The sequence below is a fragment of the Silene latifolia genome, chromosome 3 (genome assembly GCF_048544455.1).
Source record: "Silene latifolia isolate original U9 population chromosome 3, ASM4854445v1, whole genome shotgun sequence".
Taxonomy (NCBI): Eukaryota; Viridiplantae; Streptophyta; class Magnoliopsida; order Caryophyllales; family Caryophyllaceae; genus Silene; species Silene latifolia.
The window spans coordinates 34621011-34648865 of record NC_133528.1 but is presented as its reverse complement, the minus strand read 5'-3'; the positions used below and the strand labels follow the sequence as shown (position 1 = coordinate 34648865).

Genomic DNA, 27855 nt, shown 5'->3' with positions numbered 1-27855 from the left:
TGAACTTTCCAAGTTGATCATCAAATTTGGGCTTGGCTTGACGACTTGGAAAAGGAAGTCTAATCACAATGGGCTCCTTCTCTTTGGCCTTGTCTTCATTTTTCTTTGAACTTTCTTCTTTTGATGATTCTCCATCTTTGGAGTTTTGCACAATTTCTTCCTTTTCACTAGCTTCCACAACTTCATCCTCAACTTGCTTCTTCGGTGCTTCATACCTTGTACCACTTCTCAAGTGAATGGCACTAACCGTTTCATGTCTAGGGGGATTACTTTGAGGTGGTAATTTCCCCTTTTGTCTTTGTGAGCTTGAAGATGCTAGTTGAGTCAATTGTGTTTCCAACATCTTGGTGTGAGCTAGAATGTTGTTGATGGTGGTTTCTTTTGCTTGGCTATCTTTTTGCATTTGGGTGAAAAATTCTTGTTGATTCTTTTGCATTTGGAGGACCGCTTTTTGGACATCAAAACCTTGGTCATTTTGGTGATTGTATGGATTTTGATTTTGGTAACCTTGGTTTTGATTGTAAAAGGGTCTTTGATTTTGGTTTCTCATGGGTGGTGGAGTGTATGTTGTTTGAGGGTTTTGAACATTTTGGCTTTTGTATGAGAGATTTGGATGGAACTTGGTGTTTTCATTGTAAAAATTTGAATAAGGGGTACCACTTTTATATGCTTGGAAAGCATTCACTTGTTCGGTTGTTCCTCTACACTCACTTGGGTCATGACCCAAAGTTCCACAATTCTCACATATCCCACTTGGGATTGATGAGGATGCCGTCATGGCATTGACATGATGCTTCGATGATTTTGAGTTTTCCTCAAGTCTAGCCATAGCTTGCTCAAACTTCAAGTTGATTGTATCGATATGGGAGCTTAGTTGGGCACCTAATTGAGTAACGGCGTCCACTTCATACTTTCCTCCTCTAGTAGCCTTGCGAGGCCTACTATATTGTGAATTGTGGATTGCCATCTCTTCAATTTTGCTCCAAGTTTGGTTGTCATCAACCTCGGTGAACATCCCATTCGATCCCATATTGAGAATGTTCCTAGAATCTTCATATAAACCATTCCAAAATTGTTGCACCAAAAACCATTCGCTAAGTCCATGGTGAGGACATGAGCGACAAATTCCCTTGAACCGCTCCCAAGCTTCATACAAAGACTCTTCATCCCTTTGCTTAAAACCCGTAATTTGAGCTCTTAGCATGTTGGTCTTTTCCGGTGGGTAGAATTTTTTGTAGAAAGCTAGAGCCAACTTCTTCCAAGAATTTATTCCAAGGGTGGCCTTATCAAGGCCCTTCAACCATTGCTTTGCGGTGCCGATTAAGGAAAAAGAAAATAAGACCCATCTAATTTGGTCTTGAGTCACGCCCGTTTGAGAGATAGCATCACAATAATCGCAAAAGGTTTCCATATGAGAATGAGGGTCCTCACTAGGCATTCCCCCGAATTGGCTCCTCTCAACTAGTTGGATGAAGGCGGACTTGGCAATAAAATTTCCGGTGAGATGTTGCGGTGTAGGAGTACCATTTGGTAGATTCTCCTCGGTGGGTACGGAGTGTGACGAGAATTTTGGAATTGTAGGTGGATTTTGTGGGTATTGTGTAATGGGTTTTCTTCTCCTTCTATTGCGAAAGGATTGACAAACTCACTAGTGGGTTGAACAACTTCACTAACACCTCTCAAATTCCTCCTAACAAGTCTCCTATTGTTCGTCAAGGTTCTTTCGATTTCACGGTCAAAAGGTAACAAATCACCTTGTAACCTTCTAGACATGCAAAATATCAAACAACTCAAAAACAATTAGAACAAACCTTGAGGATTTTTACTTCCTCAAGGCGAAGAAAGACACAACTAATAACAAAAAGGAAATCTAAATCAAACAAACACCGTCCCCGGCAACGGCGCCATTTTTGATCGGTCCGTTTCGTATTCACAAGTAAATTAAGATGTGGTCGTTGGTCACGGTCGAATCAAAACACAATTTATAGCTTAACAAGCAACTCTACAATTAGTAAAGACGCTAGTAAAGGTCGGATCCCAAGGGACGGGAGTTGAAATGAGATTTCTATTGTAACTAGTGGTGTCTAAGGGGTGTCACAAATTGGGTTGATGTAGAAGGTTACTAAACTAGAATAACAATGAAAATAAACAAGCAAGATGAATTAAAGGGGTGTAAACAATTGATTAAAGGCACTAGGGTGTCATGGGGTCATAGGGGAATCATGGGATATGATTATACAAACATGTTTTCAAATTATAAGCAAGCAATTATTGTTGTGATGGATTGAGTTGGGTTATATCTTACAATCCTAGGAAAGTTTGGGTCCCGGGCAATCGATTAGATTGTACAACACCTACAAGTCGACTTAATCTTCCCTACTCAACAACATGCATGGTCTAATGAGACTCGAGTTGGGTTATGTCTTACAAGTCTCATTGAAAAGATAGGAGATGATAGTAAATGCAAGGATTCATAGGCTTAGCATTTCATTAAATATAACATGTGCATGAGTTGAGATCAAAACAAGCAAGCAAATAAAACATGAAAGCATATTAATTTAAGCATGAATCATTCCCCATGTTGGTTTCCCCTAATCACCCATTAACCCTAGCTAAGAGACTACTCACTCATTATCATGTTGATCATGCTAGCAAGGTTGTCAATCATACTAACAATGTGAAACATGATGAATAAATGAAAGTAATTAGCAATAATTAAAAAGGGATTAAGAGATTATACCTACTAATGATTCCAATAATAAAGCAAGAATAATAGAAGTACTTGAATGCTAGATTGAGAGGTTGTCAATCTCCCAATAATAACCCAAATAATCTTCAATTACCCAAAATAAAGGATGAACAAAAGAGAGATTAAAGAACTAAAACTTGGATTAAAACTTGATTAATACTTGATTACAATATTGAAGAGAGATTTGATTGATATTAACTACACTAATTATTGATAAGAAGAACATGCTCCTCTAATTAGCCTAATGGGGTATTTATAGTGAAAATTAGGGAGGATGCATTAGGGTTAACTAAGGGCTAAACTAGTAATTACACTTTTTAAGTTGAGCAAGGAGGACCCGGTATTTCTCGAGAGAAGGGCTTCTCTTTTCGTAGCTTGAAGAAGACAACCCGTCTTTGTGAAGGAATCCGGGCGGAATGAGGTCGGAACGGCGGATTTGGCGATGGAATCCGAGCGGATTCTGGGAATCCGGACGGATTGTTGAGGGGAATCCGAGCGGATTCCAGCTGGGACGCTTCGGATTGTGCAAGGGCGGGGACGGGCGGATTGTTGACAATCCGCTCGGATTGTCGATCGATCGGCGTGGTAACTTCTCCTTTTCTTCCCTTTTCTTCATAAATTCCTTGGGGATTTCCTTGGGGACTCAAGGATCTTTCCTCAACATTGCTCTTCCACTATGATATGTACAAAGGCCTTCTAATCTTGTCTCTCCTTGATGCTTGGTCATTGGATTTGATCAATTTAGTCTTGTTTTGCCATGAAAATGCAAGATTCTTACTCCTTTCCTACCAAGGGATCAAAATCTCAAAGAATATGCAAAACAAAGAACTAAAGATAAGAAATGACCCAAATAAGTACTAAAAAGCATGGAAACAAGGCTAATTCGGGGGCTAAATATGCGCTAATTATGGTCACATCAGACACATAACCCAAGGTTCCCGAAAAGTCGATCCTCAAACAACTGCAAAAAGCAAAAGCCGAAATTTCAATTTGGCAACTGATTGCTACATCCTTCGAACATCGGCAGGCTTTGCTATAAGCCCTGGGAAACTTGACAATTCCCTCCACCTCCTCTCTTGAAGAAGTGGTCGCACATATGACAAGGGTTGTCCCCGACCTGAACAACCCCGTCATCTTCTGTGATGAAGATATCCCTCCATTCGGATCCTACCATAACTTGGCCCTATACATCACCGTACAATGCCTCAAAAAGAATGTGCCTATGGTTCTAGTGGATGACGGATCTGCGGTTAATGTCATTCCCCTCAAGACGGCTCACAAACTGGGTATCAAAGAAGCTGATTTGGTCCCAACTAACCAGGGAGTGCATGCCTACGACGGCACTCGTCGTAAAGTTGCGGGGCTTATCACCTTGACCATTGCAACTGGACCCTTGGAAAGACAATCCAGCTTTCAGGTGGTCGACATCGACGCCTCCTTTAACATGCTCCTGGGACGCCCCTGGATTCACGCCGTCAAAGCCGTCACCTCAACCCTTCATCAGAAAATCAGGGTCCCTTTCAACGGGAAGACGATCACGATTCCCGCTTCCCCGATCAAGGCTATCATGAAAAAGGGAATAGCCTCCCAAGCCATTGAGGAGGACGACAGCGAAATGTGGGGATTCCAAGCCCTGAATGCCCTAACCGATGAATTAGCATCCTTCGGTTGTGACCCGTTCTCCAACCTCACAGCCAACCGCATTTTGATGTGCTAGGGTTATTTATCTGGCCTACCTTTCAATCCGCTGAAGAGCACCTTGCCTCCCTTGAAACAGGCTAAGGTCCCCAACATCTCCTTCGGGCTAGGCTATGATCCTACCGATGAAGACATCCAGGAGATGAACTGATACGTGCATTTTATATAGCCTTTTTAGTCTTGTTTTGCACGTATTTCTATTCATTTTTATACCGTTATTTATTGCAAAATGCCTCGAATTGGCTACTTTGGTTTGTTTTGTCTGAACTGCAAAAATGAACCTGAAAGTTGTGAAACCGTACTCTTTTCGTCCTATTTAGCATGCATATTGAGGAGACGGGAATGTTAGAGTGAGAATCATGCCTTGAAGTGCGTGAAGGGTGGTCAACGAAGCAGTCAATGACGATTTAGAAGCTGATCTTGAAGAAAATCACTCGATCGAGAAGCATTTTGGTTCGATCGAGTGGTTTGGAGGATAGAAGAGTTCGATCGAGTACTTTACTTTACTCGATCGAAATGCTGGAATTTGGGTTTCCTCGATCGAGAAGGATTTTTACTCGATCGAGAGGATTAGCTAATGAAGTCCTCGATCGAGTGGTTTTATATCACTCGATCGAGAATTTTTGGTATTACACGGGCTTAATTAACCCTTGTTGGACTTATTTCGTTAAAGACTTTGTTTTGCCTATTTAAGCTTTCATTAATTAGGTTATTAAGTACGCTTTTTATCATCTAAGAACTCTCTTAATCTCTCTTTCATACTTCTACTGTTGAATTCTCTTCCTTTAATCTCTTGCTAGTGGATTTGTTCTTTACGCCGGATTGCTAGAGATTGTAATCTTTCTTCTCTTATTAATCCTTATCTCATTGTTTCTTGCTTTAATTCTTGTTTTCTTCTCTTAATTATTTCTGCCCTAATTTCGTTTATGCATAATTATTGTTATCTTATCATGCCTTCGATTAGTATATTCATTATTATTATTATTGTTGACACCACTAGTAATATGAGTAGCTAAATTCTTTCATGTCGGGATTAGGGAATCCATGGTAGGATTGTGACGATGTAGCGAATAGACTAGATAGTTTACTTGTGAGAATCTGTACCCATGGCAATTTAACTATAATACCGACTTAGTTGAGTGCACGCTTCTAAGTTACCTTTAATCTGGTTAAATTTATTCCTGGATCAGAAGATTGGACTAAATAGACCTGCTATGAACAGTAGACTACCCTGACGAGGACGGAAGTTAAGTTAGTGGATGTCTAGGATAGAAAGTGGACCGGAAGGACCTTTCCTATATCTGTCTCGCAGTAGATTATCTAGGCTATTTGCAGCTGAGTCAATAGACTACCATGGTGAACCGAAATCTTGGCATGCTTTCTCTTATCTGATCACCTTTATCATATTTTCTACCTTTTATTGCTTTTTCTTTACTGCTCTTTCCTTTAGACCTTTTATTAGTTTAGAAATCAAAATTCAAACCCCCCCCCCCATTTTGTGACTTAAATAGACGGACCTTAACATATATCTTGCCTTCCTGTGGAGATCGGCCCTGCTTATCACTAGCTTCTTTGTTAGTTTTAATTAGGTTTATTTTTGGTACAAAACGACAGTATCAAATTTTGGCGCCGTTACCGGGGAGGCAATAGCCCTATCTGTTTTTGTTTTCGTTTATTTCTTTCCGTCTCAGGGAATTTTTATTCCTTGGGACAGTTCTCATTTATATCTTTCAGTGTTGTATATGCCCAGGTCAAACAGGTCGGTATTAGTTCCAGCTGATTCGGAGCCAGAAAGACTGTTTCGGCATAGACTCTGTCTGCAAAGAGAAATTCTAAAGGAGGACTTGAGTACTTTTGAGCCCGAGCTACAACACATTTTATTTGCAGAAGACCAGTCTTTTGAAGAAGACAATCTCATTTCTGCCAACAAGCCAGTAAAGATGTCTAACATTGCATGTCACTCGGAGCCCAAAGCATCCTCGATTCCTAAAGGTTTTAACCTCCAAACTGAGGACGGTAACACTTTCAATATCCGTCCGTCTTATATAAATCTGGTGGAAAGGAATCTATACCAAGGTGTGGCGGGTGAAGATCCGCGAAAGCACATGGAAGTCTTTACTGACTATTGCTCTACTATTCCCGCTACTAAGGGAGTAACTCAAGACAAGATAAAGGAAGTGCTAATTCCTTTTTCTCTGGCTGACTCAGCCCGTGAGTGGTTGACTGATCTTGACCGGACTGCTGCTGGTATCACCAACTGGGAGACTCTCGCACTTGCCTTCTACAAAAGATAATTCCCTCCACAACGCACTAATCAGATGAGGGGTAAGATTACTAGTTTCAAGCAGGCAACTGATGAGACTTTCTATGAAGCTTGGTGTCGGTTCAAGAAGTTGGTGAGGTCTCTTCCTCACCATGGTTTTGATTAGTGGTTTTTGTGCAACCAGTTCTACAATGGGTTGTACGATGACCACAGAGCTATACTTGACGCCTCATCCAACAGAAGATTTCAAAAGAATATTGTGTTGGAGTAGTGTCCTCCACAATGAGTGTGTTTACATAATAAATCTCGTAAAAGGAATATCAGGGATTTATTTATTTATTTGTCAGCTGGTCATCGTTAATCGGTAATTATTGGCTGACTAGAGTTTGACATTATTCTTCGTGTGACGACGGTGATCAGCTGATCCCTTTAGGTCACACCTATAGGATGACGCCCAAATAGAATAAATTAATTATTTTTATGAGATACGAAATAATTAATTCCTTGTATTATTTGACTCTTAGTTAGTCATATAAATGTATTATTTGATGACGGGTTACGAACTCGAAACAAAGAGATTTATTATTTAATTATGAGATATTCAAATAATAAATGATTAGAATTTATTAATTAATTGTTAATTAATTAATTTTATACGATATGTGTATATGTTTTGAGGAAGAATCAATTAGCTATTATATTTTACAAGAGGTTGTAAAATTAGCTAAATGGGTTAATATTGACACATTGTATGTTGATAAAATAGTCTTATGATTACTTAATGGTTAAGTAGTTATTGGTAGTTAATTTGTATTATTTAAGTGTTAAATAATTAAATTAATATTTAATTATGTAAGATAATTAAATATAAGACTTATAAGCATTTGTGGGGCAAATGTCGAAAACCGAAATGGACCCAAAGTAGTCCATATGTTCCGGTTTTTTAAAGGGCATACAAGTGTCCATTTTAGTGGATTTTCCACTTAAAATTGTCTCTCATATTTTGCTATATATACCCCACTATTCACCTCATTTCATGAGTTGAAAAAATTTGAAGAAAATTTTGGTCTCTTTGCTCTCTTTGGCCGGTTTCTCTACATGGTCTAGAGACCAAATTTTCTTCTTATTTTGTTCATCATTTTCATCTTAAAACACATATAAAAACTAACTAATAATATTATCAAAGTAATAATATTAATTAGTACATCATATATACAACTACAAGGTTACTACTACTATTAACTAGTTATTAATTTTAGTAGTATTTTGGATTGATTCTTGGGTGCTACCTTAGGAGATTACCAATTTTGGTAATTAGTGTTCTTGGAGGATCATCCTTGTTGAATTAGCTCAAGAACAACATCAAGGAAGGAGTCCTTGAGTTGTGCCCATATTTCCCTTATAGCCATGTAAGGAACTTTTGTCTTAAGATGGTTTAATACCATCTTTTATACATTTCTTTTGCATGCATGTTATCTTAAGACGATTTTAGTAATTTATGAGATAAATTAATAAAATTGATATTATGTTACTAAAATTCGTTTTATCACATAATATAGTCTTGCATGTAAATAATCTGGTCTTAGGATGATATGGGACGAAAATTTGATTTTTGTTAAATTTTTCCATTTTTTATAACTTAAATTGGCATAAAATTGAGTAAAAATGCATTAAAATTAATTAAGAGTTAATTAAATTGGGTTGCATGTTAATTTTATGCATATTTATTTATAAATAACCACATGCATGTTCTATTTATGAGAAAAATAGAAACTTTAAATTAATGTGATTAATTTAGGTTGTTTATTAATTTTTATGTGATAAAAATGGGTAAATAATGGTTATTTTGTAAATAAATATTGATTTAATTTTAGGGCTCGAAATTTCTGAATTTTTAGCTCCTGGAAATTGTTCCAAAATGTATAAAATTTTATTTTAAGTCATTTCAATTTTTATGGTTTGATTTAGAATTAAATCGTAAAAATTATCGCTTTACCGATTAAATTGTGAAATCTTTTTAAATAAATTTTAAAACCAAAATTTTTCACTTGCATGGCATTTTTGGTGTAAGACCAGAATGTTCATGGTTTTGAAATTTATTTTTCCATGACATAAGCAGAGAATGGAGCTCATGTAAACTCTTTCTCATGTTCGTCATATTGTAATTTACCCTAAATTGGGTAAATCCCTTGACGTGCGAGAGAGAGTGGAGCACTCGGTCCACCACAAGTTCGTCGGGGATCTTGCATCCCAACCCCTCTAAAGTTTCCACGTACTCAATCATTTTAAGTACGTGTGAACTTACAGGTTGACCATCTTTGAGGTTAGCCTCAAAGAAACGAGCAGCGGTGTCATACTGAATTATTCTCGGGGCTTGAGAAAACATAGTTAAAAGCCTCGAGAATACTTCATGTGCATCACGAAACTTGACACATTGCCTTTGTAAAGCAGGATCCATTGAAAAAATCAAAACATTTTTTATTGCAGCGGATTCCTTTTGATAATTTGAAAAAGCCTCCCTTACATCGGCAGTGGCCCTAGTACTAGGCGAAGGGGGAGAGGGATCGACAAGGTAACGTAATTTGCCATCACCTGCGGCAGCTAATCGAAGTTGTTCTTCCCAATCTTTAAAATTACTACCGTCGGCTTTTAATACATATTTGTCCATAAAAGAACGTAGCCATGAATCTCTAGCTATTGTGGCGGTTTCACTAGTAGAAGTCATCGTGATTACTACAAAGGAAATAAAGGAAAGATTAAGATTTATCATCTAGAAATATTTAACTTGTGAAACTATTTAACAAGTTCCCATTTATATAATGATCTCCCACTGAATTATATAAATGATTCCAAGATCCAATTTTATATAAACACGGGCACGGTGGACCGATTCTGATACCACTTGTTAGTTATTTCTGATACCACTTGTTAGTTATTTAGACCATATTAATACTCATCTTATGATATTAAAATAACAAATTAATTACAAAATGGTCTAAATCTACATGCATGCAAAAGAAATGTATAAAAGATAGTATTAAACCATCTTAAGACAAAAGTTCCTTACATGGCTATAAGGCAAATATGTGCACAACTCAAGGACTCCTTCCTTGATGTTGTTCTTGAGCTAATTCAACAAGGATGATCCTCCAAGAACACTAATTACCAAAATTGGTAATCTCCTAAGGTAGCACCCAAGAATCAACCCAAAATACTACTAAAATTAATAGCTAGTTAATAGTAGTAGTAACCTTGTAGTTGTATATATGATGTACTAATTAATATTATTACTTTGATAATATTATTAGTTAGTTTTTATATGTGTTTTAAGATGAAAATGATGAACAAAATAAGAATAAAATTTGGTCTCTAGACCAAGTAGAGAAACCGGCCAAAGAGAGCAAAGAGACCAAAATTTTCTTCAAATTTTTTCAACTCATGAAGTGAGGTGAATAGTGGGGTATATATAGCAAAATATGGGAGACAATTTTAAGTGGAAAATCCACTAAAATGGACACTTGTATGCCCTTTAAAAAACCGGAACATATGGACTACTTTGGGTCCATTTCGGTTTTCGACATTTGCCCCACAAATGCTTATAAGTCTTATATTTAATTATCTTACATAATTAAATATTAATTTAATTATTTAACACTTAAATAATACAAATTAACTACCAATAACTACTTAACCATTAAGTAATCATAAGACTATTTTATCAACATACAATGTGTCAATATTAACCCATTTAGCTAATTTTACAACCTCTTGTAAAATATAATAGCTAATTGATTCTTCCTCAAAACATATACACATATCGTATAAAATTAATTAATTAATAAATTCTAATCATTTATTATTTAAATATCTCATAATTAAATAATAAATCTCTTTGTTTCGAGTTCGTAACCCGTCATCAAATAATACATTTATATGACTAACTAAGAGTCAAATAATACAAGGAATTAATTATCTCGTATCTCATACAAACAATTAATTTATTCTATTTGGGCGTCATCCTATAGGTGTGACCTAAAGGGATCAACTGATCACCGCCACACACGACAAGAATGTCAAACTCTAGTCACCAATCATTACCGATTAACGATGACCAGCTGACAAATAAATAAATAAATCCCTGATATTCCTTTTACGAGATTTATTATGTAAACGCACTCATTGTGGAGGACACTACTCCAACAATCTCCCACTTGTCTGACACAAGTGTGCGTTACCAATTCTCTTGTCCAATAACATCTCCCACTCAATGCAAGATGTCTTTCAGGTCGTTATTGCACGTGATCATCTCATAAAGTGGTTTCCTCGATCAGGAGAATGACTGTCTGACCGGATAATCTACTATAGATCTCATCCGAGCGTGGCCACGCATTCACGATCATTTCTCCTCGAGTGGCCTTGAGATAAAATATGACTTAAAAGGACAATCTCGTTGACCTATTTTCTTCATTCGATGAGATCACAATGACCCAGTAAATGCTCATCGGCCTCCTTTTACGGTGCGACCTAGAACAAAAACCAAAGCCACCGGAAAACCGTACCAACTCAGACAAATAGTCACCAGTCTAAAGAATTGACTCGAAGGAATAAATAGAAATCCTCGCCACGACCTAGCAACAAAAGGACTCTACAAACGGTCACTGTCCGACAAATTGTCTCACAATATGCCTATGTAATCGACCAGTCATCACTATGACCATATGACAGTCGAACCTGTCATCTATCGCCTTACAATCTAGTCACTCCGAGACGTCACCTCATAAAGTAACTAGGGACAAAATACAATGTTAATCCAGTTCACTTAATAGGGTTCGACATTGTCTTTACAACCTATTTGGAGAAAACAAAGTATATAAATTCGGACATAAAATCAATATAACGATAAATGCAACTTATCACATATGAAATAATAAATACAATATTTTTATTATTACATATCATATAATTTACAACAGTTCTGGCATTCGTCTCAACCCCATCGAAACTACATGACTATCATGTTTAGCTTGAGACAATGGCTTGGTTAAAGGATCGGCGATGTTGTCACCGTCCCAACCTTACAAACTGTAATTTCTTTCCTTTCGATTAAATCTCTAATTACATGAAATTTCCTAAGTACATGTCTAGACTTGTTACTAGACTTGGGCTCTTTTGCTTGAAAAATAGCCCCAATGTTATCACAATACAAAGTGATAGGATCCTCGGCGGTCGGAACTACTTTCAGTCCCTCTAAAAATTGCCTAATCCAAACAGCTTCCTTTGCGGCCTTCGAGGCTGCAATGTACTCAGCTTCCGTTGTAGAATCAGCATCACGGACTCTTTGAAACTTCTCCAAGAAACCGCCCCTCCGTTCAACAAAAAGACAAAACCAGCCTGGGATTTCAAATCATCCCTATCGGTTTGGAAACTGGCATCCGTATAACCTCTTATACGTAATTCAGATTCTCCTCCAAACACTAAGAATGAATCTTTAGTCCTTCTCAAGTACTTCAGAATATTCTTGACGGCTATCCAGTGACTCTCACTTGGAGTTTTCTGAAAACGACTCGTCATACTCAAAGCATACGAGACATCAGGACGAGAACACATCATAGCATACATGATCGATCCAACAGCGGAAGCATAGGGAATCGATTTCATGCGTTCAATATCCTTAGGCTCGGTGAGGACACCGTGACTTACTCAAAGTGATCCCACTGCCCATAGGTAGAAAACCTCTCTTGGAGTTTTTCATATTGAATCGGTCAAGAATCTTATCGATATAGGCTTCTTGACTCAATGCTAATATCCTTTTGGATCTATCCCTATAAATCCGGATACCCAAGATGCGCTGAGCTTCTCCCAAATCTTTCATTTGGAAGTGATTTCCCAACCACTTCTTAACAGAAGCAAGCATATCAACATCATTCCCAATGAGTAATATGTCGTCCACATAAAGAAGTAAGAAAACAACTTTACTCCCACTAAACTTCATGTATAAACATGGTTCCTCAACACTTCGAGTAAAACCATTCTGTTTAATAACATGATCAAAACGATGATTCCAACTCCTTGACGCTTGCTTAAGACCATAAATGGATCTCTTAAGTTTGCATACTTTGTTAGGATTTTTAGGATCCACAAAACCCTCAGGTTGTGTCATGAACACTTCCTCTTCCGAAACCCATTCAGAAAGAGGTTTTGACATCCATTTGCCATATCTCATAATCATGAAATGCAAGAATCGCTAACATTATCCGAACAGATCTAAGCATAGCAACTGGTGCAAAAGTTTCATCATAGTGTAAACCATGAACCTGAGTGAAACCTTTTGCAACCAATCTAGCTTTGTAGACATCTTTATGTCCATCCATGCCGATTTTAATCTTGAATATCCACTTACACCGAAGAGGTCGAACATCTTTAGGTAAGTCAACCAGTCCCATACCGATTATCGTACATGGAATCCATTTCGGATTGCATGGCTTCGAGCCATAGCTTAGAGTCTGAACTCATAATAGCTGCTTTATAGGTCTTGGGTTCATCACTTTCTAAAAGTAAAACCTCATAGTCACCATCTTCCTCGATAATACCAAGGTATCTATCAGTCGGGGCGACTAACCCTTTCGACCTCCTAGATTCGAATGAACAATAACTAATTCGGACGTAGAAGGAACATCTTCCCGTATTGTCATATCGTTTGTGGCTCTTGAACTTCGTCAAGTTCAAATTTTCTCCCACTCTGTCTTCTAGAAATAAATTCTTTTTCTAGAAAGACAGCTTCACGAGCCACAAACACTTTGTTCTCGTTACTATTGTAGAAGTAATATCCACAAGTTTCCTTAGGGTAGCCTACAAAAATACACTTTTCAGAACGAGGTGCAAGCTTATCGTCAGACTTACTCTTGACATAAGCATCACAACCCCATACTTTCATGTATCGCAGATTCGGGACTTTCCCTTTCCATATCTCATATGGAGTTTTGTCGATTGCTTTAGTGGGACTTTTATTAAGTGATTGTACAAAGAGATAAAATGGCAAAACCCCAAAATGACTTAGGTAACTCTGTTTGACTCATCATCGATCGAACCATATCTAATAAAGTTCGATTCCTCCTTTCACCCACACCATTTAATTGTGGTGTGCCAGAGGAGTTAATCGAGATACAATACATGATTTATAAGGTGATCTTTAAAGTCATTGCTTAAATATTCCCCACCACGATCTGATCGTAATGCTTTAATCTTCTTATTTAATTGGTTTTCTACTTCATTCTGAAACTTTTTGAACTTATCAAAAGCTTCACTTTTATACCTCATTAAGTAGATATACCCATATCTACTCATGTCATCGGTAAAAGTAATGAAATAGTCATGATTACCTCTAGCGTGGATCGTCATTGGGCCACAAACATCGGTATGTATTAAACCCAATAACTCACTAGCTCGAGATCCTTTTCCTAGAAAAGGTGAACGAGTCATCTTGCCAAGAAGACAAGATTCGCATGTACCAAATGATTCCAAATCAAAAGGTTTAATTACACCAGTCGACACTAGTCTTTTAATGCGCTTCTCGTTAATGTGTCCTAAGCGACAATGCCATAAATAAGATTGATCGGGATCACCTGTTTTGAGTCTTTTATTATCTAAATGATAAACATCGTTGCAAGTATCTAGAATATAAATACCATTGATTGAAATAGCTTGACTATATACAATCCCATTAAGGGAAAAAGTACAACACTTGTCTTTAATTACAAAGGAAAACCCTTCTGTGTCTAACACAGATACGGATATTATATTTCTAGATAGCGTTGGTACAAAATAACAATTATTATGATGTAACTCCAACCCCGAAGCTAAACTAAGTACATAAGTTCCTACAGAGACGGCAGCTACTTTAGACCCGTTTCCCATTCGGAGATCGACATTACCCTTGTTTAGCTTTCTTATGCTTTTTAGGCCCTGCAAATGACTGCACAAGTGAGAAACACAACCAGTATCTAATACCCAAGTTTTATTTGAAGCATAATTTATGTCTATCATAAAAGATTCGGTTGAGAAATTACATGTCGGCTTCACAATGCCAACTTTTATGTCATCCAGGTACTTTGTACAGTTACGTCTCCAATGTCCCTTGTTATTACAATAATTACAAGTATCTTTAAGAGGATTACCCTTTATGGATTTTGGCTTGGTAGAGCAATTCGCAATTGCTTTACCTTTGCCCTCCACCTGAACGGGCTTCTTACCTGCATTCCTCTTAAACTGCTTCTTCCCCTTCACATTAATCGCAAGCACATCTTTCCTTGTACTCCCACTCAATCCCATGTCCTTCTCTGCTTGCACAAGCAGAGAATGGAGCTCATGTAAACTCTTTCTCATGTTCGTCATATTGTAATTTACCCTAAATTGGGTAAATCCCTTGACGTGCGAGAGAGAGTGGAGCACTCGGTCCACCAAAAGTTCGTCGGGGATCTTGCATCCCAACCCCTCTAAAGTTTCCACGTACTCAATCATTTTAAGTACGTGTGAACTTACAGGTTGACCATCTTTGAGGTTAGCCTCAAAGAAACGAACAGCGGTGTCATACTGAATTATTCTCGGGGCTTGAGAAAACATAGTTGAAAGCCTCGAGAATACTTCATGTGCATCACGAAATTTGACACATTGCCTTTGTAAAGCAGGATCCATTGAAAAAATCAAAACATTTTTTATTCCAGCGGATTCCTTTTGATAATTTGAAAAAGCCTCCCTTACATCGGCAGTGGCCCTAGTACTAGGCGAAGGGGGAGAGGGATCGACAAGGTAACGTAATTTGCCATCACTGCGGCACTAATCGAAGTTGTTCTTCCCAATCTTTAAAATTACTACCGTCGGCTTTTAATACATATTTGTCCATAAAAGAACGTAGCCATGAATCTCTAGCTATTGTGGCGGTTTCACTAGTAGAAGTCATCGTGATTACTACAAAGGAAATAAAGGAAAGATTAACATTTATCGTCTAGAAATATTTAACTTGTGAAACTATTTAACAAGTTCCCATTTATATAATGATCTTACACTGAATTATATAAATGATTCCAAAATCCAATTTTATATAAACACGGGCACGGTGGACCGATTCAACCCATATTTATATAAATTTGGTGAGTCAATATCTTTGACTGATTCTACTACTAGAACTCTTGGTTGACGGATTTTCTTAAAATCTATCTTTTAGCCCCAGAATAAATATGGGCACGGTGGACCGATTCAACCCATATTTATCCCGTTGAGTCCAACCAATTTTCACGCGTAATAACTTTTATTACCCTACTTACCCAACGTAAAAAGAGTGTATCTCGGTGATCCGAACCTACCTCTAATGAAGAAGGGATTCATAGGTGTTATTATTTGGTAAGGCTTAATCTCAATTTTAAACAAATGTGAGAGATCTTATCAATTTAATTGTCTATCACTTTTAAGTGAACTAAATTAGTGAATGCTAGACAATTAAATCGATAACAACAAAAATAAAACATGTAGTGACGATTTGGCATGAATGCATAAAAGAATTAAAACAAACAAGTCCTAATATGGCCACCTAGTTAATCTAATTAACTAAAATTATTACACTTCGTAAACCAACTCCTTGGTCCCTTGAGTCTTCATAAATTGGCCTCCTTCTTTAGGATTTCGGAACGCCTTTCCAAAAACACCGTCTTCATGAAAACTCCGTCTTTAGTAACTTCATCTAATTACTAATAATTAAATTACATAACAATACCCTATTATACAATTTGTAATAAAATTAAAATAAAACTATTAATTAATTACAAATTAGGCGATACGAAATCGCAATTAATTACAAAACAAGTCGATATATATTCCCTTACATTTCGGGAAATACCAACTTCTACCTATGGCCATATTAGGAAAAATTACATAATTATAATTCTAAAAACCATTCATCTAAATGAATAATAAAATGCATTATGGAAAATGACATGCCAAATCGTCTAACTTACCAACAACGATCATTTGAGCTTGCCTTGACGGAATTTTTACCAATAAAAATTCATAATCAATTCTTAAAACAATTTTAAGACTTACTCATCATACTAATCTGGTCTAATATCAAAATAATTATACTCAACAATTATCTTGAATTTATATGGGAATTAAAACACAATTGTGACAAAAAAAAGATATAATAATTCACAATTATCATACAAAAATTCCATTTAATATAAAAATTCATGGAAAAATAAATTTCAAAACCATGAACATTCTGGTCTTACACCAAAAATGCCATGCAAGTGAAAAATTTTGTTTTTAAAATTTATTTAAAAAGATTTCACAATTTAATCGGTAAAGCGATAATTTTTACGATTTAATTCTAAATCAAACCATAAAAATTGAAATGACTTAAAATAAAATTTTATACATTTTGGAACAATTTCCAGGAGCTAAAAATTCAGAAATTTCGAGCCCTAAAATTAAATCAATATTTATTTACAAAATAACCATTATTTACCCATTTTTATCAAATAAAAATTAATAAACAACCTAAATTAATCACATTAATTTAAAGTCTCTATTTTTCTCATAAATAGAACATGCATGTGGTTATTTATAAATAAATATGCATAAAATTAACATGCAACCCAATTTAATTAACTCTTAATTAATTTTAATGCATTTTTACTCAATTTTATGCCAATTTAAGTTATAAAAAATGGAAAAATTTAACAAAAATCAAATTTTCGTCCCATATCATCCTAATACCAGATTATTTACATGTTATCTTAAGACGATTTTAGTAATTTATGAGATAAATTAATAAAATTTATATTAATATGGTCTAAATAACTAACAAAAATTCAGAAATTTCGATCCCTAAAATTAAATCAATATTTATTTACAAAATAACCATTATTTACCCATTTTTATCAAATAAAAATTAATCAACAACCTAAATTAATCACATTAATTTAAAGTTTCTATTTTTTCTCATAAATAGAACATGCATGTGGTTATTTATAAATAAATATGCATAAAATTAACATGCAACCCAATTTAATTAACTCTTAATTAATTTTAATGCATTTTTACTCAATTTTATGCCAATTTAAGTTATAAAAAATGGAAAAATTTAACAAAAATCAAATTTTCGTCCCATATCATCCTAATACCAGATTATTTACATGTTATCTTAAGACGATTTTAGTAATTTATGAGATAAATTAATAAAATTGATATTAATATGGTCTAAATAACTAACAAAAATTCAGAAATTTCGATCCCTAAAATTAAATCAATATTTATTTACAAAATAACCATTATTTACCCATTTTTATCAAATAAAAATTAATAAACAACCTAAATTAATCACATTAATTTAAAGTTTCTATTTTTCTCATAAATAGAACATGCATGTGGTTATTTATAAATAAATATGCATAAAATTAACATGCAACCCAATTTAATTAACTCTTAATTAATTTTAATGCATTTTTACTCAATTTTATGCCAATTTAAGTTATAAAAAATGGAAAAATTTAACAAAAATCAAATTTTCGTCCCATATCATCCTAAGACCAGATTATTTACATGCAAGACTATATTATGTGATAAAACGAATTTTAGTAACATAATATCAATTTTATTAATTTATCTCATAAATTACTAAAATCGTCTTAAGATAACATGCATGTATATAAAATTGGATCTTGGAATCATTTATATAATTCAGTTGGAGATCATTATATAAATGGGAACTTGTTAAATAGTTTCACAAGTTAAATATTTCTAGACGATAAATGTTAATCTTTCCTTTATTTCCTTTGTAGTAATCACGATGACTTCTACTAGTGAAACCGCCACAATAGCTAGAGATTCATGGCTACGTTCTTTTATGGACAAATATGTATTAAAAGCCGGCGGTAGTAATTTTAAAGATTGGGAAGAACAACTTCGATTAGCTGCCGCAGGTGATGGCAAATTACGTTACCTTGTCGATCTCTCTCCCCCTTCGCCTAATACTAGGGCCACTACCGATGTAAGGGAGGCTTTTTCAAATTATCAAAAGGAATCCGCTGCAATAAAAAATGTTTTGATTTTTTCAATGGATCCTGCTTTACAAAGGCAATGTGTCAAATTTCGTGATGCACATGAAGTATTCTCGAGGCTTTCAATTATGTTTTCTCAAGCCCCGAGAATAATTCAGTATGACACCGCTGTTCGTTTCTTTGAGGCTAACCTCAAAGATGGTCAACTTGTAAGTTCACACGTACTTAAAATGATTGAGTACGTGGAAACTTTAGAGGGGTTGGGATGCAAGATCCCCGACGAACTTGTGGTGGACCGAGTGCTCCACTCTCTCTCGCACGTCAAGGGATTTACCCAATTTAGGGTAAATTACAATATGACGAACATGAGAAAGAGTTTACATGAGCTCCATTCTCTGCTTGTGCAAGCTTAGAAGGACATGGGATTGAGTGGGAGTACAAGGAAAGATGTGCTTGCGATTAATGTGAAGGGGAAGAAGCGCTTAAGAGGAATGCAGGTAAGAAGCCCGTTCAGGTGGAGGGCAAAGGTAAAGCAATTGCGAATTGCTCTACCAAGCCAAAATCCATAAAGGGTAATCCTCTTAAAGATACTTGTAATTATTGTAATAACAAGGGATATTTGAGACGAATCGTACAAAGTACCGGATGACATAAAAGTCGGCATTGTGAAGCCGAAATGTAATTTCTCAACCGAATCTTTTATGATAGACATAAATTATGCTTCAAATACAACTTGGGTATTAGATACTGGTTGTGGTTCTCACTTGTGAAATCATTTGCAGCGCCTAAAAAGCATAAGAAAGCTAAACAAGGGTGATGTCGATCTCCGAATGGGAAACGGGTCTAAAGTAGCTTGCCGTCTCAGGGAACTTATGTACTTAGTTTAGCTTCGGGGTTGGAGTTACATCTTAATAATTGTTATTTTGTACCAACGCTATCTAGAAATATAATATCCGTATCTGTGTTAGACACAGAAGGGTTTTCCTTTGTAATTAAAGACAAGTGTTGTACTTTTTCCCTTAATGGGATTGTATATAGTCAAGCTATTTCAATCAATGGTATTTATATTCTAGATACTTGCAACGATGTTTATCATTTAGATAATAAAAGACTCAAAACAGGTGATCCCGATCAATCTTATTTATGGCATTGTCGCTTAGGACACATTAACGAGAAGCGCATTAAAAGACTAGTGTCGACTGGTGTAATTAAACCTTTTGATTTCGAATCATTTGGTACATGCGAATCTTGTCTTCTTGGCAAGATGACTCGTTCACCTTTTCTAGGAAAAGGATCTCGAGCTAGTGAGTTATTGGGTTTAATACATACCGATGTTTGTGGCCCAATGACAGTCACTGCTAGAGGTAATCATGACTATTTCACTACTTTTACCGATGACATGAGTAGATATGGGTATATCTACTTAATGAGGTATAAAAGTGAAGCTTTTGATAAGTTCAAAGAGTTTCAGAATGAAGTAGAAAACCAATTAAATAAGAAGATTAAAGCATTACGATCAAATCGTGGTGGGGAATATTTAAGCAATGACTTTAAAGATTACCTTATAAACTGCGGTATTGTATCTCAGTTAACTCCTCCTGGCACACCACATTTAAATAGTGTGGCTGAAAGGAGGAATCGAACTTTATTAGATATGGTTCGATCGATGATGAGTCAAACAGAGTTACCTAAGTCATTCTGGGGTTTTGCCATTTTATCTGCTGTACAATCACTTAATAAAAGTCCCACTAAAGCAACTGACAAAACTCCATATGAGATATGGAAAGGGAAAGTCCCGAATCTGCGATACATGAAAGTATGGGGTTGTGATGCTTATGTCAAGAGTAAGTCTGACGATAAGCTTGCACCTCGTTCTGAAAAGTGTATTTTTGTAGGCTACCCTAAGGAAACTTGTGGATATTACTTCTACTATAGTAACGAGAACAAAGTGTTTGTGGCTCGTGAAGTTGTTTTTCTAGAAAAAGAATTTATTTCTAGAAGACAGAGTGAGAGAAAATTTGAACTTGACGAAGTTCATGAGCCACAAATCGATATGACAATACAGAAAGATGTTCCTTCTACGTCTGAATCAGTTATTGTTCATTCTAAACCTAGGAGGTCAGAAAGGGTTAGTCGCCAGCCTGATAGATACCTTGGTATTATCGAGGAAGATGGTGACTATGAGGTTTTACTTTTAGAAAGTGATGAACCCAAGACCTATAAAGCAAATGCTATTATGAGTTCGACTCTAAGCTATGGCTCGAAGCCATGCAATCCGAAATGGATTCCATGTACGATAATCGGTATGGGACTGGTTGACTTACCTAAAGATGTTCGACCTCTTCAAAGGTAAGTGGATATTCAAGATTAAAATCGGCATGGATGGACATAAAGATGTCTACAAAGCTAGATTGGTTGCAAAAGGTTTCACTCAGGTTCATGGTTTACACTATGATGAAACTTTTGCACCAGTTGCTATGCTTAGATCTGTTCGGATAATGTTAGCGATTGCTGCATTTCATAATTATGAGATATGGCAAATGGATGTCAAAACCGCTTTCCTGAACGGGTTTCTGGAAGAAGAAGTGTTCATGAAACAACCTGAGGGTTTTGTGGATCCTAAAAATCCTAACAAAGTATGCAAACTTAAGAGATCCATTTATGGTCTTAAGCAAGCGTCAAGGAGTTAGAATCATCGTTTTGATCGTGTTATTAAACAGAATGGTTTTACTCGAAGTGTTGAGGAACCATGTTTATACATGAAGTTTAGTGGGAGTAAAGTTGTTTTCTTACTTCTTTATGTGGACGACATATTACTCATTGGGAATGATGTTGATATGCTTGCTTCTGTTAAGAAGTGGTTGGGAAATCACTTCCAAATGAAATATTTGGGAGAAGCTCAACGATCTTGGGTATCCTGGATCTATAGGGATAGATCCAAAAGGATATTAGCATTGAGTCAAGAAGCCTATATCGATAAGATTCTTGACCGATTCAATATGAAAAACTCCAAGAGAGGTTTTCTACCTATGGGCAGTGGGATCACTTTGAGTAAGTCACAGTGTCCTACTGAGCCTAAGGATATTGAACGCATGAAATCGATTCCCTATGCTTCCGCTGTTGGATCGATTATGTATGCTATGATGTGTTCTCGTCCTGATGTCTCGTATGCTTTGAGTATGACGAGTCGTTTTCAGAAAATTCCAAGTGAGAGTCACTGGATAGCCGTCAAGAATATTCTGAAGTACTTGAGAAGGACTAAAGATTCATTCTTAGTGTTTGGAGGAGAATCAATTACGTATAAGAGGTTATACGGATGCCGCTTTCAAACCGATAGGGATGATTTGAAATCCCAGGCTGGTTTTGTCTTTTTGTTGAACGGAGGGGCGGTTTGCTTTGGAGAAGTTTCAAAGAGTCTCGTGATCGCGATTCTACAACGGAAGTGAGTACATTGCAGCCTCTCGAAGCTGCAAAGGAAGCTGTTTGGATTAGGCAATTTTTAGAGGGACTGAAAGTAGTTCCGACCGCCGAGGATCCTATCACTTTGTATTGTGATAACATTGGGGCTATTTTTCAAGCAAAAGAGCCCAAGTCTAGTAACAAGTCTAGACATGTACTTAGGAAATTTCATGTAATTAGAGATTTAATCGAAAGGAAAGAAATTACAGTTTGTAAGGTTGGGACAGCAGACAACATCGCTGATCCTTTAACCAAGCCATTGTCTCAAGCTAAACATGATAGTCATGTAGTTTCGATGGGGTTGAGACGAATGCCAGAACTGTTGTAAATTATATGATATGTAATAATAAAAATATTGTATTTATTATTTCATATGTGATAAGTTGCATTTATCGTTATATTCAGTTTTATGTCTGAATTTATATACTTTGTTTTCTCCAAATAGGTTGTAAAGACAATGTCGAACCCTATTATGTGAACTGGATTAACATTGTATTTTGTCCCTAGTTACTTTATGAGGTGACGTCTCGGAGTGACTAGATTGTAAGGCGATAGATGACAGTTCGATCGTCATATGGTCATAGTGATGACTGGTCGATTACATAGGCATATTGTGAGACAATTTGTCGGACAAAGGACCGTTTGTAGAGTCCTTTTGTTGCTAGGTCGTGGCGAGGATTTCTATTTATTCCTTCGAGTCAATTCTTTAGACTGGTGACTATTTGTCTGAGTTGGTACGGTTTTCCGGTGGCTTTGGTTTTTGTTCTAGGTCGCACCGTAAAAGGAGGCGGATGAGCATTTACTGGGTCATTGTGATCTGTATCGAATGAAGAAAATAGGTCAACGAGATTGTCCTTTTAAGTCATATTTTATCTCAAGGCCACTCGAGGAGAAATGACTGTGAATGCGTGGCCACGCTCGGATGAGATCTATAGTAGATTATCCGGTCAAACAGTCATTCTCCTGATCGAGGAAACCACTTTATGAGATGATCACGTGCAAGAACGACCTGAAAGACATCTTGCATTGAGTGGGAGATATTATTGGACAAGAGAATTGGTAACGCACACTTGTGTCAGACAAGTGGGAGATTGTTGGAGTAGTGTCCTCCACAATGAGTGCGTTTACATAATAAATCTCGTAAAAGGAATATCAGGGATTTATTTATTTATTTGTCAGCTGGTCATCGTTAATCGGTAATGATTGGCTGACTAGAGTTTGACATTACTGTCGTGTGGCGGCGGTGATCAGCCCGTGAGTAACTCAAGACAAGATAAAGGGAGTAACTCAAGACAAGATAAAGGAAGTGCTAATTCCTTTTCTTCGATCGACTCAAATTTCCGTGAGTGGTCGATCGATCTTGACCGGACTGCTGCTGGTATCACCAACTGGGAGACTCTCGCACTTGCCTTCTACAAAAGATAATTCCCTCCACAACGCACTAATCAGATGAGGGGTAAGATTACTAGTTTCAAGCAGGCAACTGATGAGACTTTCTATGAAGCTTGGTGTCGGTTCAAGAAGTTAGTGAGGTCTCTTCCTCACCATGGTTTTGATTAGTGGTTTTTGTGCAACCAGTTCTACAATGGGTTGTACGATGACCACAGAGCTATACTTGACGCCTCATCCAACAGAAGATTTCAAAAGAATATTGTGTTGGAGTAGTGTCCTCCACAATGAGTGCGTTTACATAATAAATCTCGTAAAAGGAATATCAGGGATTTATTTATTTATTTGTCAGCTGGTCATCGTTAATCGGTAATGATTGGCTGACTAGAGTTTGACATTACTGTCGTGTGACGGCGGTGATCAGCTGATCCCTTTAGGTCACACCTATAGGATGACGCCCAAATAGAATAAATTAATTATTTTTATGAGATACGAAATAATTAATTCCTTGTATTATTTGACTCTTAGTTAGTCATATAAATGTATTATTTGATGACGGGTTACGAACTCGAAACAAAGAGATTTATTATTTAATTATGAGATATTCAAATAATAAATGATTAGAATTTATTAATTAATTGTTAATTAATTAATTTTATACGATATGTGTATATGTTTTGAGGAAGAATCAATTAGCTATTATATTTTACAAGAGGTTGTAAAATTAGCTAAATGGGTTAATATTGACACATTGTATGTTGATAAAATAGTCTTATGATTACTTAATGGTTAAGTAGTTAATTTGTATTATTTAAGTGTTAAATAATTAAATTAATATTTAATTATGTAAGATAATTAAATATAAGACTTATAAGCATTTGTGGGGCAAATGTCGAAAACCGAAATGGACCCAAAGTAGTCCATATGTTCCGGTTTTTTAAAGGGCATACAAGTGTCCATTTTAGTGGATTTTCGACTTAAAATTGTCTCCCATATTTTGCTATATATACCCCACTATTCACCTCATTTCATGAGTTGAAAAAATTTGAAGAAAATTTTGGTCTCTTTGCTCTCTTTGGCCGGTTTCTCTACATGGTCTAGAGACCAAATTTTCTTCTTATTTTGTTCATCATTTTCATCTTAAAACACATATAAAAACTAACTAATAATATTATCAAAGTAATAATATTAATTAGTACATCATATATACAACTACAAGGTTACTACTACTATTAACTAGTTATTAATTTTAGTAGTATTTTGGGTTGATTCTTGGGTGCTACCTTAGGAGATTACCAATTTTGGTAATTAGTGTTCTTGGAGGATCATCCTTGTTGAATTAGCTCAAGAACAACATCAAGGAAGGAGTCCTTGAGTTTTGCCCATATTTGCCTTATAGCCATGTAAGGAACTTTTTTCTTAAGATGGTTTAATACCATCTTTTATACATTTCTTTTGCATGCATGTAGATTTAGACCATTTTGTAATTAATTTGTTATTTTAATATCATAAGATGAGTATTAATATGGTCTAAATAACTAACATATTGATGATGATAAGGGATGGGTCATTATTGAGGAGATGGCGACCCATTGTGCTGAATATGGGAACCCACGGGACAGTATTCGAACGGTCCATTCGGTTGATAAGGCAGTCGTGGCTCAACTGGAAGCCATGAATGCTCGGTTTGATATATTGGAGCTGCAATCTGCTGGAGATCAAGAGACGGTTAATCTGTTGACTAGACAGGAAACTGTCACTTGTGAGAGGTGTTGAAGCGATGACGCTCGTACGGCTATTGACTATCTTACTGAGAAGAAGCAAGTCCTTGCCTTTCAGCAATATAAGCAAGGAGGAGGTTCCTATTACAATAATCAAGGGGCAGTCCATCCCAATTTGAGGTGGACAAGTTAAAATGTTCTTAATCCCACTCCTCCACCGCATCAGCATCAACCTTATATCCCTCCTCACAAGGCTCAACAAGGCTTCCAAAAGCTTCCTTTTCCTCCACCGAATCAAGGAGCATCATCTTCAAGTGGGGTAAGTGAGCTAGTTGAGTTAAAGACAATGCTTCAGTCGTTGACAAAGCAATGGCAGATGAGTGACCAACAAAAAGAAGCTTCAATCAAGTCACTTGAAACTCAAGTTGCTCAGTTAGCCGCGAACCAGTCCACGAGGAAACAGGGTCAATTGCCGTCCCAATCTGATAAAAATCCACATGAGACGGTAAACTTAATTAATTTGCGAAGTGGTCATTCTTATGAAGGACCAAAATTGTCTGCTGACAGGGACATTTCAGACCCGAGGAAAGCTGTTAATGATGATGAACAGTCTTTTGTCGCTGAAAATGAGCTCACCACGAAGAATATACTCGATCGACTGATTTCTGGTGGCCGATCGAGTAGGATTGTTGAATAAAGCACTCGATCGAGTGGAAATGTTGCTCGATCGAGTGAACTGGATAATCAAGGGATCGATCGAGAGGTGAAAACCATTCGATCGAGTGAAAATTTTGAAGAATCTGTTCGATCGAGTGAAAATATACCTCGATCGAACACTGTGCTTACTGAGGAACTCGATCGAGAGGTTGTTACTGCTCGATCGAGTGAAATATCACCTGGAAAGACTCGATCGAGTTACAGAGATCTTGAACCTGCTGAGACGTTGGAAGAGATAAACAAAGGGCTCGAGATTCCTATTATGGTGCCCTTCCCAAGGCGATTACAAAGTACCAAAGCCAATCAACAGTTCGGTAAATTTGTCGAGCTCCTGAAAAGCTTACAGGTTACTGTTCCATTCGCCGAGTTGCTGACACAGGTACCCTCTTATTTAAAGTTTATGAAAGAAATTTTGTCACGTAAGAGACATATCAACGATCATGAGACGGTAGCTTTAACCGAGGTAGGGACTGCCCTAGTTCAAAATAAGTTGCCACCTAAACAGTCAGACTCGGGTAGTTTCTCAATTCCATGTCACATAGGTACCCATTTGATTGATAATGCGCTATGCGATCTTGGTGTTAGCGTGAGCGTCTTACCTTTGTCTCTCGCAAAAAGACTTGGTTTGACCAAATTTAATTGCACAAACATGACCGTACAGATGGCCGACCGTAGTATATCACGTCTGTTAGGAGTAATAGAAGACATACCTGTCAAAATCGGGAGATTCTTTATTCCCGTCGACTTCGTATTGCTTGATATTCCCGAGGACACTCACACCCCTATTATTTTAGGGAGACCATTTTATTCACTGCTCGCGCAGTGATCGATGTCGCGGGTAAGACACTCACATTCCAGGTAGGAGATGAAGAATTGATTTTCCATCAATCTAAGTCTCGTAGGGCTCCCATGCAAGCTCAACCTTGCAATGCCCTCTCCTCTACTGACTCCTATATTGACACTCCAGCTGAAAATGTGGAATTTTGTGCTGCAATTGTGACCCCTTCGCCTCAGACTGAGAGCGAAAAGGAGGAACATTCGTCTGTTTTCCTTGCTACAGGTACAGATGAAATAGATGCAGGAGCTGTCAAAGGTCATAGTGCAATTAAAGTCAATCAAACCGGGGATCCTAACGTCAAAGCTGATGGGAAAGATAAAGGGACGAGAAAAGTTCGTGCATACGTGGGTGTTAACTATTCTCCCCATACTGGTTCAAATTCAAGCTCGTGGAGAACGAAGAGGACGGTCAAGGACGCTGAAGGGACCTCCTCCAGTCAGAAGCCCTCCTTTGGGCTACTGAAATGTTTTGGGAATTGAGCGGGGAATGCCCCATTGTAACAAATTGTAAAAAATTTTAAATTTTCGTCGAATTTCTTTATTTGTATTTTTAGAACTGCTAGATTTTAGACTGTTTTAGCGTAGCTAGAAAGACTATAGACTGTTATTTTGTGATTTGGTATGTTCGGGATATGTTTGCGAGTGTTTTTATGAAAGTTTGGGGAGATAATGTCGCATTGTGATGAATTACATGAAGAAAAGAACTCGATCGAGAAGAATGCACAGGAAAGGGTTCGATCGAGAGGTTTACAAGTACTCGATCGAAATGGCAAAAATAGGGAGTTCTCGATCGAGTGTAAGTATACTCGATCGAGTGAAATGAAGTCAGGACTTCTCGATCGAGTTGTTTCAAAACGCTCGATCGAGTGAAATTGAAATTCACACGCAGGAAGTATCTCTTTAACTTCTATTTTCTCTTTCATTTTATTATGTTCTTCATTTTGCCTTCCCTATTTGCGACATAAAACCCCA

General features: G+C 36.7%; 3 non-coding genes across 3 annotated transcripts; 1 reads left to right on the top strand and 2 right to left on the bottom strand.

The window, feature by feature from the left end:
• Positions 1-1097: 1097 nt before the first annotated feature.
• On the top strand, positions 1098-1204 carry LOC141650651 (small nucleolar RNA R71). Its single transcript, XR_012546672.1, has one exon. It is a non-coding gene; the product is annotated as a small nucleolar RNA R71 (small nucleolar RNA).
• Positions 1205-6763: 5559 nt separating this feature from the next.
• Positions 6764-6869, bottom strand: LOC141650073 (small nucleolar RNA R71). The gene has a single exon (XR_012546135.1). It is a non-coding gene; the product is annotated as a small nucleolar RNA R71 (small nucleolar RNA).
• A 16797-nt stretch (positions 6870-23666) lies between these two features.
• LOC141650064 (small nucleolar RNA R71) lies at positions 23667-23772 on the bottom strand. Its single transcript, XR_012546126.1, has one exon. It is a non-coding gene; the product is annotated as a small nucleolar RNA R71 (small nucleolar RNA).
• Between the last annotated feature and the right edge of the window lie 4083 nt (positions 23773-27855).